The following is a 17,072-nucleotide window of genomic DNA, read 5'->3' on the forward strand; positions in this document are numbered from 1 at the left end:
AAGGGTTATTTGGAAATGCAGAGTGATGGCAAATGTTCTGCTTATGTTACAGACAAAACTGACTTGACACTGGATATTTTTGCTGGCATGGGTTAATCCTAGACTGAACCAATTTGAAATTGCAAATAATCGGCAGTGACTGTTTAATCCTGATATCTTAATTGTTTTATGTTCCTGATGTGGGCTCTGCAAACTAATGTACCTCAGTGCTCCTACAAAACCAGGCTAAATCACCACACAAAGGGATGCTGTGTAAACAACCCAGGCAAGCAGAAAAGAAGGGCTTTTACTTGCAAAGATAGCAGCAATCTTTCATTATTTTCAAAAATAGAACAGGCTCTCAAGAACTGAATATAAATTGATACGATGTGGAAATGGAGATTGTCTGGCAGTGCCTAGAAAGTGGAGCATTGTTTCATCAAGAATTGTGATATCCACTGAGAGAGAACTGGAGGTTCTGTTGGATTCTGGCTTCATGGTGAACCACTGCTTTGCCACCAGTGCAGTCTTTCTGCTGGCAGGGACACCTGATCAGTGATAAAGGAATCATAAAGCTTTCAATGGCTTGGGTTGGACAGAACTTCAGAGGTCATCCAGTTCCAACCCCCTGCCATGGGCAGAGACACCTTCCACTATCCCAGGCTGCTCATCCAGCCTGGCCTTGAGCACTTCCAGGGATGGGGCAGCCACAGCTTCTCTGGGAAGGGAGATTTGGTTTTATTTTTCATTAGTTCTCCATGATTTTAACTACACTAATGGAAATAAATCAGAATCTTACTCCATTATTTTTTTCAGTCGCTGTCAAGTAGACTTATCTTCAAGGAAAGAAATGAAAGCGAATGCAACGTCATTGTACTTCTATTTTTATGTGCTACCCCTTCTGTGTTGCCTAAATACCTGGATGACTTGGCCAACTGTACTTTCTCAGAGACGTGCATGCTTAATGACAGACATGTTTTAACTTGAATTGTTGCTTCAAAGTGCCTTCCTGTGGCTCTAACCACTAGGATTAACAACAGGAGCTAACCTCCAACCCAGACAGGTCAGTGGATATGTGAACACACAGGCCTAATCCTGGTTTCTGCTCAGTGCTGCTTGACTTTATTACTCAGTCTCTTGCTCTTTTTCTTTCAATATGCTTTCTCATTCATGCTTTTCTGAGAATTTTCAGTGTTAGCTTGGAGAAGGAGAAAGCATGGTGCTCTACCTGTGAGTATTCTGCTTGATGTGATGATGTCCTCTGAGCCTGTATGTCGAGGCTCTCTTAGCTGGGTCGTTCAAACAGAAAGAAAATAAATCACTTCAAGTGTTTTTCTTCTTCTGTCTCTTTCCTCAACGATTGGAACTCTAAGGGCTTAGAAATGTATTAAGTGAATTCAAGCCTCTTGTTCCTGGAAAGCAAATGCCCTTCACATACTTGCAAGGAGACAAATGACAGGCAGAGTCCTGGAGATCTCAGTCAAGACTTTTCTTTTACATCAAGTAGCTTTATGATTTTAATTTCACTCTTCTTGGTTTATGTGTCAACATGTTTTTTTGTAGCACTTGCTTTTCAACACCGTGGTAGAGCTTAAAGAGCTAGGGTAATGTTGGGAGCAAATAAGGAGTAGTTCAGAGTGGAATTTGAAGATAAGCAGTTCTTTTTCCTCCTGAGAAGAGCTTAATAGTAGTCATGAAGAATCACCTTCTTTTCTGGGAGGTAAATGGTGTTGCTCCTGCTAACACAGGGTATGGGACTTAGTGGTGAAGTCTGGGCTGGACAAGTCCAATGTCAATTCTATTTGAGGTGGTGTGTTGTTCAGGGAAAGGAGAAATAAACTTTTTGGCTCTTGCTATGACTTCTGTAGTCGTGTGAGGACATGAGCAAGTGACTGCAGTCGGGGAAGATGTGAACAGCTTGATGCTCCTTATATTCTCCTAATAATGTGTCTTGCTCCCAGTTTGGTTTGGTTTTGTCCCCACAGGTAAGAGCAGTAGCCAAAGCAGGGTGATCCAGACCCTGTCAATTTGGGAGCACATGCTGTTTATCAATAGGGTCAGAAAGGGCAGAACAGTGATCTGGCAGGAGGGAGAACTGCCTTCTCCTTCCCACTGGTGTGCCTCTAAATCTTCTTGTCAGCATTTCCTGTATTCCATTTTCACACCTGATGGGAAGACTCCATCTCACCCCTGCAGACCTTTGTGCCACAGGTTTGTCAATGAGGAGATGCTGCCTGCACTGACTGACTTGTGAGAGGCAAGCTCTCCTCTTGCTAGAAGCCAAACACCAATCCCAGGTCTATTTTTACACAGGTTATTATATAGCTGCTGAAGGATGACTTCTGATTAACAGTGATGAGAAGATAATTGGGACCATCTGCCCCAGATGTGGTAAAAGGCTTCCCTAGCTGGCAGCACCTGATCCTCCTCACCACTCAGTCCAAAACAAACATACCTTTCATCACTACCTCAAGGCATTCACAGATCCATCTGTACTTTGGATGTGATGGTGTATCTTACTAAGTTGTGGCCTTGAGGCAAATAATTCTAGTGGTGTAGTTTCCAAGTGATATCTGCAGTCTTTCAGAGTTGTCATTGCCTTGGTAGGAACAGAAGCTAACATCCTGTATCTTCCATTACCCAAAAGAACTGACTGAAATGTTCTGACCTTGTTAAAATTACAGATGTGTCTCCTTGGAGATAGTGACTCAAACTTTCTAAGCTGTTCTTTCCATATTTTTTTTTCCTTTGTGGCTAATTGTTACTTAACTTCAACAAAGACAGGGATGTAATTTCAAAGATTTCCTGCTTTTAATCAAGAATGTTGCTTTCCTGTATTTAAAAAACAACACAACCACCCCCACCCCCACCCCCAAACCACTCTGAGTTTTGAAAAGTTAACCTCACACCTTTTTTAATGCTCTTTCTCTGTAAGGTCTTTGTCAGTGTCATAAACTGCCTTGTGTTTCCTGAACTTCATTTAAACAGAAGGTTGCTTTGGTTCACATGGATTGAGGCACAGTTTTGATCATACAGTAAGCTGTAGACCACCTGTGAAGAAAATAAAACATGATTTAAGGTAAAAGCATTTGTTACCATGCCAATCTTGTTTTCCTTCCATGTGAGTGGAAGGGTCACAGTTGCTTTAGAAATGTGTGGCTGAAAGAGACCACCTGAGTTGGAAAGTAATTCCTTGTTCTTCCAATCCTCCTCCTGCACTGCAGACTATGGACTAATAAAAAGTTTAGCCAAAGAGGTTTTGGAAAAGGCCTCAGTGGGAACAGACCACAAACCAGGCATTTTGCATTTTCATACTCTCCAAAGTGGTGACCAACAACACATTGACCTCATTCAGTTAGCTTTTGTTGGTAATGCCATCAGATACTCAGCTGATGGACTGTGTCTGGGTTCTCCCTTCTGCCCTCACCACTAAGAAAGCCCTTGCTTTGCTGGGCAGGCTCCCAGGTGGGATGCAAACCCTTGCTTGGGATAGACAGGGATAACGCAGACCTCTCATGTGTCTCAGGCTGACATCTGAGATGTTGCAAAAAAGCTGTTGCAAGCGAAGGAAATCAGCTCTTCCTTCTTTCTGTGATCTTTTCTGTGCTCTTGAATTCTCAGCCTCAGATGCTCTTTAAGCCATCTGATGAAGAAGGAAGAGAGGGGGTGTTTGACCATGGGGATTTTTTTCAGTGTCTGCTCAACAGTTTGTAAATGTTCTTTTTGAACAGCAGAGCTGAACCTGGAACAGTCCCTCAGTGTATGTTTAGTTTGGTGAAAGAATGAGCCTGGTTAGGTTTGGGTTTAATTTTCTTCTCCCTTCTTTCAGAGGAGTGTGAGGTCTTTCCACCTGCAGGAAAGGGAGTTTCCCACCTACAAGAGCTGGAAGTCTTGCTCCTCTCTCTGTTTCCTCCCTACCAGTGAGCTCCCTGCATGTGCAGTGTGTATTTCCTTGTGATCAGAGATGCACATTGTCACCAGCATGATTTTACCAGTTTGCCAAAACAGATGGGTTGTGTAGCAGGTTGGTCATCTTGGTTCACCTTGCAAAGAAACCTGGCCTCTGGGGAAATCCTTTTTTGTGGCATCTCTTATAAAAGAAGCTCTTCCTTTGAGGTACTTGTGGTATTTGCATGTGTGCGTCTCCTCAGAGCCTTGTAGGAATAGACCTTTAATTCTTCTCTTATTTTACCTACTTCTGTTAATTACTTTTTCTTTGTAAGTTTGGTTATTTTTGTTTTTTTGAGACCATATGCCAGGGAACCTAGGCAGCAATTTATGCTGTATCCCTGCTAAGATTCAGCTAGGCTGGACTCCTTTCTTGCTGGTTTGGCTGATTTCTCTCTATTCTGTATATCTCTTTGCCTTTTAACTTGTGAGGATCTCCTTCTACAAGTACATACTGGAGCTGGGGGTCTGGTCTACAAGGCTGCAGTGTGAGAACAAAGACCACTTCGGTATTTTCCTTGGGACTTTCATAAAATAAAATACATAAAACATCTCCATTAAAATGTCTGGATTGATGAAGGGAAGGGGGAAAAAAAGCGCCTTTTCCTCCAGCAGTGGCTTGATTAATGGATTTATTGTTTGGACAGATTTTCTCAGGAAGCCATATGGCTTGAGGAGAACAAAGAGGAAGTGGCTGATGTTGGGAATCTGATTTAATAGGGGTCCCTAAGGACAGAATGTGGCTCTTATCCTCACTGCTTCCCACTCAGTTTGCAGAGTGGTCTGGGAAGAGCTTTAGGGCTTCAGCAGAGCTGCAGATAATGCAGCTCTGTTGGAGTGGAAGTGTTGCTCCCTGTGCTGGGTCAGCAGCACAGCCAGTCCTTTCTCAGCTTCAGAATCCACTGGCTTTGGCTGCTGTGGGAAGTGTCCTGGAGTAATTAACAACCAACAGTAATTGAAATGTTTGCTACTCGTGTATTGGCAGTTGATCAGTTTGCAGTAGATTAAGGCAACTTTTGGTATCTCAGAGCTGAGCTTTCATAGTTTGGGGTGAGATGACTATTTCTCTCCTCTCTATCTCTCCCTCCCCCAGCAAAATTCAAGCATCTGTGCCTCTGGATTAACTAATTCACCATCTGTATCCTAAAACCAGATTTATTTTCCTAATCTAACATGTGTAAATGGGGATTGATAAGTAACTGGGGCTCAAGCACTGGTGGTTTAACCTGATGGGGTGGGTTAGATAAGCGTTGTGCATTTTCTATGGCTGTTTGACCCTAATGAGGATTATGTGGTGAATAAACCTGAGTAGAGAACTTAAAGAAATGTTCTATAATGGAACTGCAATCAAATACATTAAGGAGCTTTATCAAGCATATCTTCCTTTTGTTAAATTACAGCTTCTCAGCTGAGAGGCATAAACTCACCAGAAACTATTCTGTTCATTTCAGAGCTAAAGTAAAAGGCTCATGTGAACTGTTTGTATATGTTAGTGGGTCCAGAGTGGAAAGCACAAAACATCACAAAAATGTATTCTGACAACTCAGGAATTCATTAATATTGGTTTGTGAGTGAAAACTGCATATCCAGTCAGTCGTGGTGAAAATGATTTGATATGTGCCTGAGATTTTAGGAGCTCCTAAATGTCCCATTGTGAAGTTTTGGGCTGTGGTGAGAGAAGCAATTATTCCTATAGGGCTTTGGTGCATCATGTGCATGGTCCAGTATTTTACAGACATGCCTTATATCTGGATCTTTAAGAGGTTTTTGTTGTTTTCTGAACTCTTATGACATTTCTGTGCTGGAGTTGGGACTTCTTAGATCTTTCCATGTGACAGATACTAGGAGACAGGCATTTTGTCTGGACAAAATTCAGTGTCTGACAACAGTGGCAGACGAGATGCTGAAATACCAGTGGGAAGTTTTTCTGATTTAGATCTATTCTTCCACGCTGCACTCTATAAAGTGCCCGTGTAGAGTTACACATAAAAGATACGTTCCTTTAAAATATTATTCAGAAAATCTTTGGTCAGGAAGGTTTAAAAATAACCACTTCTCACATGTTCTCCTTGGCTGTGCCACAGCATTAGGCAATGTCTGTCCGTCTGTCACAATGATGCTGCTAAACATTGTTGTAGTAAGCATCCCTCCCAAGCTGATTATTAGTCTTAATCAGCAGTTTGGGGTTTGTTACCTTTTGCCCAGTTTGTTTGGCTATTTATGCATGCATTGCTCGTGATTCACTGCTGCAGGCAGTCAGGGTGTGCAGCTCGAGAGCACTTGGAGGGTTCTACATCTGGAACAGCTCCAGTTTGAGGATTATTTTCCTTAAAAAGAAAATTGGGAAAGCAGATTATTTCACAATCTCCTATATTTACAATTGAGCAGTGCTAGATGCTCGTGACTACCTAATACAGTGCTTAGGATTTGTTTGGGGTTTTTTTCCTAATGTTCTGGGAAGCTGTTGAAACGTTGTTTACCACACTTAGTTATTTATAGCAGGAACATGTCACACCAGGTATAAGAAGCAGCAAATTAAGAGCAGCATTCTGCATTTCTTTTGAACTAACTTTTCAAAAATGAAATGCAGCTTGTGTGTTAGAGATCCATAGATGCCAGGTGAACAGTGTGTTTTTCCAAAGCATTAAAGGAAGGAGGGGGAATAGGATTTCATTCTCACGAAGGCTGTTTTACTAATGTGTAACAATATTTCTATTTTTTCCTTCTAGCAACTGCCCTTGTCAGCAGAGTTGACACCAATGCCTGGAGTAGCAGACTGTGCATAAGCAGAGATCTCTGTCTTCATTTGCAGGTAAGAAGTTAGCACCAAAACCCTCCAAGTAGGAGCTTCACATGATGCTGGGCAGCAGATCTTCATTTCGGGGAGAATTTCTTTGCTGAAGGGGTTGCCAAGCATTGAAATGGGCTGCCCAGGGAGCTGATGGAGTCCCCATCCCTGGAGGTGGTCAAGAAACATCTGGTATTTGTGCTCTGGTTTGGGTGATGAGGTGGTGTTCAGGCAAAGATTGGACTTGGTGATATTGGAGGTATTTTCCAAGCTTCATGGTTTGGTGATTCTCTGTAAGGAGTTGTCCTCAGCTCAGCCACTCACACTTTGCCAAAAATCAAAAAAAAACTGTCAGGAAAAGTGAACAACAGCAGGTGATGTTTTTCCTGACAAAGTGATGAATTTTTGATATAGTAGAAATTTAGTTTTGCACTGGTTTGGTTTTCTGAGTCCCTTGTTTGATGATGCAGATGAAGTTGGTGAAACAAGTGAGAAAAACTCAAAATGCAGCTTCTTCTCTGGTTTGTCACCATTTACAGCCCTTGTTTGAAGCTGATTTGTCTCATGCACATTCCAGCTTTACAGTGGAAGACTTCAGTACCAGTCACAGCACCTCTTTCATTTCTATGTATAGATTGCCATCCTACCACTCCTTCTATTGCAAATACAGGATTTGTAGCAGTATTCTGTCAATAACTGAAGCAGCTGAGGGACCATGAGAGCTAAATAAATTGAAATGCTTTGTTCATTTGCCACAATGAGCTTGTCTCAAGTTGAAGTTCTCTGTATCAGAGGTGCAGACAAAGATAAAGGTACAACAGCTTTATCTCACTGCAGGAAAAGCTGAAGCAAGGCAGCATTGGATGGATACTTTAATTATCCTTAATACAGTGTGGAACTAGCAGAAATACCAATGCACATATATAAAATGCACCCTGTAGGGTGAAGGGGAGCTTTGCTGAAGGGCAGCATGTGTGTGTGGATGATATATCTGTACATACAGCATCCAAAATGCTGTATTGACTTGAGTCTGGCTTCAGACATGTCTCAAGTTGCCTCATATTTGAGAGGTGGTTTTGGTTATTCATTAAAGCACTTTCAGTCCCACATTCTAGGCACCTTATGTGTCTCTTAAATACACATCAGTGGATTGTTTCTAAGGCAAACATTTCCAGAGCATTAATTGCTGCCTTCAACCAACAGCATGTTCTTGCTGCAGGGTGTGATGGTTGGTGGGGTGGGGTGGTACCAGCAGTGGGGACAGTCCTGCTGGCTAGAGCAGCACACAGAATTTATACACACACTGCTCTCTTATTTTTCCCAGGTGACATTTAGCCAGAGCACACACACATATGTATGTTAACCTGGAACTCCAGGAAACTTGGAATGGGGTGGTGTTGAGCCAGGTTTTCTTCTGCCAAGTTAAAATATGTAAGAATTTGTTGGCGACTCTATTTTGAATAAATTCCTTTCAGTGGAGCAAGTTTGTGGCCAGCTGCCAGGTGACTGCAGTGTCACTCCTTTATTTGTCACTTCGAAACAAGTCATGTGAGTTACTGTCTCTGAATGATGTTATTGTATGAGAGCAGAAGGTATTTGCCTGCTGGAAGTTCATCAGGATGGTGCCTGTCCATCCTCTCATGGGGAGAGTTACTTACTTATCTTCGTGTGTTGTGAACAAACCAATTTGATTTTTTGCCTTAAGCATCACTAATGTAATTTGTTGTTGTTGTGTGACTTTATTTTGCTGTCTGTTTTGGAGCACAAGGCAGGGTCAGTTTGTAGCATGTGTTTTATGAATGCATTTTTTTCCCTAGCTGAAATCATAGAGTAATAATAGATTTATGGACTTCAAAAATCAATCCACTTTTATTCAGTGTTAATCAATAAGATCTGTTGCTTTTCTTCATTATTTTATTTATTTTCTCTGGCAGCACAAGTGGACATCAAATCACAGGAGTAACTTTGGGAAACATTTTTCTTTCAGTACTTAAACTTTAAATATGAAAAGTGGACAAAAATAGACATAACTTTTTCTTTGAAGTTCAGAGTAGGTCTAATGACTCTCTAAATTGAATTAACTCATACCAAGTCTTAAATACAGTTGACACAAAGGTTGTTTTGAGAGCCACTTCAGAAGCTTTCACTGGCAGAATGCTACTTCATGGCTTTTTGCATAGTGATACTGCATTTTCTGACACGTTTGATGAGCAACAAAACTAGACTTTGTTGGCGTGTGAGCGCTGAGACTTGATCTGTGTCCTTCAGCTGTTTTGTGACCTGTGTTTGTGGTGATGTAGATGTCTTTGACCTACCTGAGCTGGGCAGATGCTTCTGCTGCTGGCTGGACTAAAAATCCTGAGTGTTCCCTTCCATGGAAGCAGAGTGAATTCCTTTTTCATCTGAGCACCCCAGGTCATGAATCAGAAAATACTCCATTCCTTCATCTCATGATTTTTTTTTCCTCTTCACCTTTGGTTAGTATCCACTGGGAGCCATTAACAGGTGGGAGAAGTTCCTGGGTGCTCTGAGAGGATCTCTGGCTCAGAGAGTTCTCCTCTGCAGTGCCAGTGAGCTCTGATTGAGCTGGGCAGTGACCTCCAGGGGAAAGTTCTCCTTGCTTGCCCTGCCTGCCTCAGCTGGTGTGGCTGCACACCTTTCTCCTGCTGCCTGTGCATGTAGCCTCTGCAGGGAAAAGCCAGATTCCTTGGACTGTGGGATTGCTGGGATCCTTGGGGTTTGCTGCATTCTTTGCATTGCAAGAGATACTTTTCATCTCTTCCTCTCCTCCCCACTCTGCACAAAGTGCCTCTTGTTTCCCTGCTGTGTTGCACTTGTTCAGACTGGTGGGACAGCAGAACTGAAATTGAAGATACCATGGCATGTGCATCCATTGCTTTCCTTTGCCTCACTTGGTAATATTTTTATTACGTGTAGTTTCTTGCTTTCTCATTTAAGGTTTCTTTTCCTTCACTTTATTGTCCTGTGTAAATCTGTCCTTACATAAAACTTGGGTCTTATATCCACATCTAAATAGTTTCTTTGCATTTGGAGCAGCAGTGTTTGAAATGCATTTCAAGTTGAATGCTTTGAATGTGTTTCTGAGGAAATAAACTGGTCTGACGGTTTAAAAAAAAAAATTAAGATTCTGTCAGTGGTTTTTCAGAGTTGGGATTCATCTTGTGCTTGCCAGCTGAGGGCAAGCTGAAAATGGAATGTAAGTGGAGACAGGATGTCTGGAAAGGACAGCAGTATTGATAATAAATGGCAGGGAGGGTGGTGTGTGGAAATGCCACTTACATGAAGAGACAGGAGTCCCTGCTTTTTCTGCTTCAGAAATACTTGATTTTTGAAATGTGAGTTGCTGCATCCAAGCCCTGGGTGTTGCAGGCAAACCATTTCATCTTTTTTTTTTTTTTTCATTAATTTATCGAGCTTTGGCAAGGTTTGCATCCTCTTACTTGCTGGGTTGTCACTTTCTGTAGAGCACTGAATAAAATGGGATCGTGCAATTCCTGTGGACTCTAAAGTTAAAATTACTTCATTCAGTTTTTATTAATTTATCAATCACTAGGGAAATCTACAGTATTCTAATCTTCATGGCAGCAAAATGTGGAAGACCTCACCTCATGGATGTTTAATGATTCACTGTCATTAAACATTTGAGAGGAAAAATGTGCCTGTTACCCAACTCAGAATTTTTCCCACTTTACTTACTGCTGTGTAAACATCAAAATGTAGTTTTCCCAGTCTGCAACTGCAAAGATAGTATTGTTTTTTGCACTAATTGCAATGCACATTAGTCATTTCTCTCTCTGGCAGGAAAGAAACTCTGCTTTTTGGAGGCATGTCATTCTGATACAATCTCTCCTCTTTGTTCCATGCAGGTTTGGCAGTTCTGCAGACTGCTTCCTACAAAGGATCATTGCACAATGCTTAAAAAATGAGAATTTCTGGGCTTGAAAGAAATAGAAGTTTACCTTTTGAATTGTAGTTGTTAAGGAAATGTGCTTTAGTATTTGATATCTTGGAGTGAGGAAGGAAAAATAGCAGCTAAATGAAGTCAAATTTAAATGCATCTTGTTTGTCAAATTGCAGAAATCTTATTCACAAATACCTGCAGTTAATATTCAGGTCATTCATCACTAAATAGGAAGAGAAATGTGAATGCCTGTCTTACCTCACTCTGTAAGCCTAGCTTTGTAGTTCTATACATTTTATAAGTTTACCACACACCCCTCCTTTTTTTTCCTTCATTTTTTTCTTTATCCCCAGTCTTCCTCATCAGTTTGGATTATTAGGAAGGAAGGGAAGCAAAGTGTTAGACTGCCAGCACTCACTGCATTGTATTTTTGCTGTAATAGATCAGTGGTGAGCACATCTCTAAACGAGGTCCAAGCCTCTCCCTTGCCAGAGGGCATTTGAATTAGCATTTCTACCACAACCAGACTGCAGGATTTCCTCAGCCAAATCTCCTTGTTGGGCACATTGAGCCAGTTTGCTGCTCTCCCTCTTGAAGGCCATACCTCTGGAAGGTTCATGGAGTTCAGGGAACACTTCAGCTGTGCCTATGAGATGGGAGATTGTCTGGAATGGATTTCCTCAAAACCCTGCGGCCTGGATTGGCACAATGTCTTAGGCCATGGGAGATCTTCATTTAATGCTTTTGGGGGAAAGTTCTCTTAAACCAGCAAGGAACTGGTCTTTGCATTTCTGCACTTGGGGTGTTTCACTGAGCAAAACTGTGTAGCTTTAGTGCAAGTTCTCAGTGTGAACCCAGAACAGAGTTTAGGGGTTTATAGCTTCATTTCCCAGGGTGCAGCCCTGTGCCATGTGCTCTGGGATGGTCCTGCATGGGCAGGGAGGTGGCACCAGTGACTCACTGTGCTCCTTCCAGCCTGACCATCCTGCCAGTCTGCTCTGAGCTGGGAAAAGGTTGTTTTTTAAAAGAGGTTTGTAGTCAGATCCTGTCTCTCCAGAGGCATTGCATGCTTAACTTTCCTGGGAATCTACCAGTGTGCATGAAGCTGAAGTGTTTGTTTGAGCCTCTTTAGGCTCAGGGCTCTTTTTGGTGGTTATGAATGGAAAATATGAGTTTATGAACCACAATAGATTATACTATAAAGACTGGCACAGTGTCTTCTCTTGACATGTCCAAGACCCTGACTTGCAAAGTACAGACTCCAGCACTGTTACACTGATTTAGTATCATAAAATGTATTGCCAGTAATCTGCTGTTCTTAGTTGAAACAGAAATCTCTTATTCTGGAGCATGCTTGGGCAATGGATGCTTAATTTTGTTGGCAACCTTTATCATATAAAAGGTACAAACTGATTACCTAAAACAAAGCTGCCATGTGTATGCCTACTTTTCCCCATGTTGGAAAAAGCTATTAGATTTTATTTAGATGTTTTTAGAAGCCTGTCTATCCAGACAAGAAGATGGATAATTAATTACTCTGCTCTTTTCAATAAATGGGAGAGGAGTGACTGTATGGTGATGGTAATTTGTGGATAGTTTTAGGATTTTTTTGTCAGGAATTACTGCTTTTCTAAATGTTTTTAACTTTGTTTAGAGGGGCTCAGAGAAGGTCAAAGAGCTGTAATGCTACTTGAAGGGAAAATGCTGAGGGCCCTTTCTGTAACACAAACAGCTTATTTTGGTGTCTCTGGTCAAATTATTGTGTCAATATTAGAAGACTTGCACCTGAAGTAGGTGTACGTAGTCAGAAAGCTGAAAATTGTTCTGCTGATGGTTCTGTAAGGGTGAAGCTTATTTACCACTTTAAAGTATTTCCAAGTATAATCTTAAATAAGGAGAAGCTCAAATGGGAGAACCTTGCTAGACTTCTGAACATAGAAATGAAAGCTTTGTTCAAGAAACTTCATGTAGCCTAAGTACTTAATGTACTTAATGTACCCCATCCATACTTAATGTACCCATGGGTTTGGTGGGCAGCACATGTGGAAGAGAAAAATCAGCCCCTGATTTTGTGTGTGCATGGACAGTGCAAGCTGGAGGCACAAATAACTGTATGTGGGAGTACATGCTCTGAAACTAAAATGTGACAAAATATGCTGCTTTTTGCAAATTTTCTGGGTGTATTTACATGGTCTGTGTGTGTATTAACATGGTTATTTCAGCACAAGAAGCATTTTTGCCAAACACAGTGTTATCAGAGGTTTTCAGAAGGGTTTGTGTAATTTACTGATTGTGAAACACAACACAGTGTGGGAGCTGTTGTCAGATAAAGCCATAAATCTTTGCCTGCTGTTCAGAACATGCAACAATTCCCTTTCCCTTGCACGTACTTTTATCACCTTTTTCACATCATCACAAGGTATTGGCTGGAACGGTCCTTCTGAGGTCAAGGACTCCAATATTCTGCTTCAACACATCACAAACATGGGATGAAATCAGCTGGGAAGTTGGTCTGACCATGTCTTGAAAACCTACAGGGCTGGAGGTTTGCACAGCCAGCTTGGCTCCCACTATTCCAGGGCTGCCCTGCCCTCCCAGAAAGGAAGTTTTTCCAAATAGCCCAAAATCCATGTTAGCCATGGTCTTCAGAGCTCTTTGGAATGTTCTTTTCTCCAGCTCTAGGGTGCCAGGGTTCCAGGGGAGTTAATATTTTCCAACTTCCAAACAAAATGTCTTAAGACACTTCTCCCACTAACAAAAAAATTACAAGAAGTAGTATTGTTAATGTAGCTTCTAATAAATACGTATAATGAAACCTTTTTTGTGAGATTTAACATATTAAAGGCTAAGATTTAAGACTATTTCGCATCTTGGTATTGAAATGTACCTCAGAATTTGGTGGGGAAAAGACATGGTCCTTCTTTCTTGTTTATTTTGTCTGGCAAACTAACCTTGTAGAAAAAACACCATGGTTCCATTAGAAGAAAACAAAGGAAAAGGACATCAGCAGTATTGTGTAGTTGATGGTTTCTAGTTCAGTCTCTTCAATGCACCCTTAAAGAGTTTCTTTAGAGAATTAAGGTTTTGGGGTTTGTTAATTTTGGGGGGGTTCAATTGGGTGGGGAGTGAATCTTTGCTATCTTCATAGCTAAAGATCCTCATGTTTTCTTCACTGAAGCATAGCTGTACAAAATAAAAACCTGAAATGTGAATTAAGGGTATCCCTAGAAAAATAACTTGTAAGTAGCAGCATTTTCCATCTCGCAGCTCGTGTGGTCTGAGAGAAAAGAAAATATAGATTTTCTGCAAGTAACATATTAAACTTTCCATTTTCAATTCCAAGTGGGGATATAAATCTTGCCCTACATGTATCTGATGCAAAAGCTATGGCTGAGCTGAAAAAAGAACTTTATCTAGAAAATACAGGTAGTAGTGCAGGTGGAAGCTCAAATGCCTTTACCTCCCTGGGAGATGTGTCAAAAGTACCTGCAGAAATACTTAAATCACAAACTCCTCTTTGGTGTCTCAGTGCCAGTAATGTGATACAGAAGTGCTTTACAGGTAAAGAGAAACAAAAGTTTTAAAAGAACATGGAAAGGGACATGTATGTCATAGGCTGTCACAAGTGGCTTAGATTCTTTCTAGTGTGACATGTGAAATCTGCTGTGTTAGTCAGAGATTCTGAATGGAATCCATCACTTTTTTTTCCAATTTTTTTTACTATCAGATGTGAGATATGCCCAGCAATGGTAAAACATGCTCTTGAGCTGCAGCAGACCCTTTTCCAGGGTTATAAAATGAGTATAAACACATGGGTGTGCATTGTAATGGGACAGTCTTTTCCTACTTATGCCAGCAAGGCTTTACAGACTGAAGTTTGCACCGAAATTGAGGAACAATGAGATAAAGCTCTTACTGGTCACGTGGATATGCTATCCACACTCTTGAAAGCTTGCAGGAATGTATAAGATGATGGGGGTGATTTGGTAGTGTTTTCTTCCCAAAGACTGTTCTGAAAGTGTCACCTGAAAGTTCTGTGCAGCTCTCATAAGCTCTAGTCTGAGAAAAATTTCTTCATGCTGGACTATTTCAAAAGTTTTAGGGGGAAATCTTTGAGCAGGGTAGAAATAACATTGTTCTCTGGTGGACTCCTCCATTTGGGAAGATGAGTCCTTTTTTTACCATTGTGTTTGGGCCAAGACAACATCCTTGGCACTTCTGAGAGAGACAACTTCAAGGTTAAAACTAACCAGAGATTAGATAACTAGGGTTTGGCTTCAAGGTGCAATCCTGTTCCATAAAATACTTGAAGGGCAACCTGACCTCTGCAAGAATGTTAAAAGAAAAAAAGACAAAAAAGCTGGAGCCTGAACATTATCCAGCAATTATATTGTACTGCATTCTGCATTTCTTCTCATTGTGCAACATCACAGTTAGCAGAAGTAAGAAATCCTACTAGTTCTCTGTTAGCATAAAAGGATGGAATGTTCAGCTGTTCCCACTGCTCCCTGGATGTGAAATTGGAACTTAGCAACACTTTGTGGTGCTGGTGCATTTGAACAGTCTGACTTGATCCACAACTTACAGTTTGTTACACATAAGCTAAACCCAGACAGTTTACTAACTTTCCAGTTCCTACTGACCTGCCCCTATATGCTGACAGGCAATAAGAATCAGACAAATTTGTGATGGAGAGAAGTTCTGAGATTGGGCAAGATGATCCAGCACTTGTCCAGAGTATGTCCTAACGTGAAGCTGATACACTGTGCTGCTTTGGGGTGCCTTCTTCAGCTTTACTGTCCCTGTGGTGTATTAAAATACTGAAAAACTAAAAGGTTCTCAGTGAATTGTATGTTCAGTTTATTGTTTAGTGTGAATGCTTTTTTTTTCCTCCCTTGAGAAATGCTAAATGATCAACATTTTTTCCCATAGAAGTTTACCTTTTCTTGTTTTCCTGTATTGAATAACTGATGCAGGGATGTGCATCTGGTCCTGGGTTGGGTCCCTGTTGGCCTTTTGGCCTGTTTGAGAGAGAGCTTTTGTGTTTCACCCTCTGAAAGTTCATCTGACATGCACCCAGTGCCGCAGTGCAGACCCTGGCACACACTTCTCTCCCTGTGCTTTGGGAAACCTACAGCATGAGCTTCCTGCATTCCCATGTCTGCTGCCAGGGCTTTGTAAGCATTTCTGTGAAAGGATTTTAGTTTAATCCCAAGTCTGTAAGCAGTATTAAGAACTGAAAATTGTTCCATACCATAAGAATGCCTTTAATTACCAGATTTGTAGAGCTAAAATCCCTCTTGCTTTTTCCACAGTCTGATGTACTTTGGGGGTGTTTCTGGCTTCATCACAAGAGGAATGACACCATCATCTATGAGAATGCTTATCTGAAAGTAAAAGATGAGGTTTGAGGCTCTTGAAAAAAAGAAGAGTCTAGAACCCTGCTCTCCCACTTCAGGGGTAAATGCTCTGAGCTCCTACATCCAGTCTCCTCCTTGTCCCTGGGTCTAATATTCAAATCTGGAAGAAAAATTGGGATTATAAGATTGCTGGGAAGGACTTTGAGCTGTGAACATTCCCCCTCTTCACCCAGCCTGGCTGAAGAGCCTGAACACACGAGACATGCACTTGCAGGTGCCTCTGTCTCTGGGGCTGTGTCCCCAAATATCTACCTCTGGCTGCCCTGGGTAGGGAGCTCTGGCACTGCAGGTTCTGTGGCAGCCCAGGAAGAGTGGCCAAGGTCCAGCATGCCTGGGAGAAAGTCCTGCTCTAGGTCTGCCTGTACCAGAGACTGTAACTCCACAGAGTTGTTTCAAGGAAATGTCATTCACTGCTGTCTCCAATACTGCTTTCTAAAGCTTTCCTGTCCGTTCTGCATGCTGAATTCTCAGCTGGTATTTGGTTTCAGACCTGAATCCATGCTGCTCACATACCTGTTCTGACACTGTTACTCTAAACAATCTTCTTCAAAGTGCTCCTGCAGCAATAGAATATGTGTGTTCTGATGTGCAGGTAGGGATTCCTACATACCCCCAATTGGTTTTGCATTTCTGCAGATGTAATGTTTGAGGGGTGGAAGAAAGCATTAGACCTTGGATAGGGCTAGTATCTGATCTGAAGGTTTTCTTAGCATGTTTGTCCCTGAAAGTATGTTTTGACAGAGTGCAGCAGTTCCTGTGAAGCTGGTCCTGGATTACAATATTGTTTGTTTAGGACTCAGAAGCCTCGGCTTAGATTGCTGCTTGTCAGCACAGTGCAGGATATTCCACACGGTGTTTGCACATGGAAACACTGTGACCCCAGCTCCAGCAGTGGAATTCAGATAAAGTCATACTGTTTTCAGCTTTTTTTATCCTCATTTCTCCATGAAAAGGTAATACTTTATGCTGTAGTTGAATCTGCCTCAACTTAGTGAAAGAAAATATTTCAGAAATA

General features: G+C 41.5%; 2 protein-coding genes across 4 annotated transcripts in view; one reads left to right on the plus strand and one right to left on the minus strand.

The window, feature by feature from the left end:
- Positions 1 to 17,072, minus strand: part of DNAI7 (dynein axonemal intermediate chain 7) — a 352,760-nt gene that overhangs the window by 322,845 nt on the left and 12,843 nt on the right. The window lies entirely within an intron of this gene.
- Positions 1 to 17,072, plus strand: part of RASSF8 (Ras association domain family member 8) — a 78,803-nt gene that overhangs the window by 27,634 nt on the left and 34,097 nt on the right. For all 3 annotated transcript variants that reach the window (XM_085049064.1, XM_085049063.1, XM_085049065.1), the window contains exon 2: positions 6,657 to 6,739. The gene's annotated coding sequence lies outside the window, so the exon portion shown is untranslated. The remainder of the gene's footprint in view (positions 1 to 6,656; positions 6,740 to 17,072) is intronic.

This window comes from Lichenostomus cassidix, chromosome 1Aa (genome assembly GCF_008360975.1).
Source record: "Lichenostomus cassidix isolate B80296 chromosome 1Aa, HeHo_3.0, whole genome shotgun sequence".
In the NCBI taxonomy this organism is placed as follows: Eukaryota; Metazoa; Chordata; class Aves; order Passeriformes; family Meliphagidae; genus Lichenostomus; species Lichenostomus cassidix.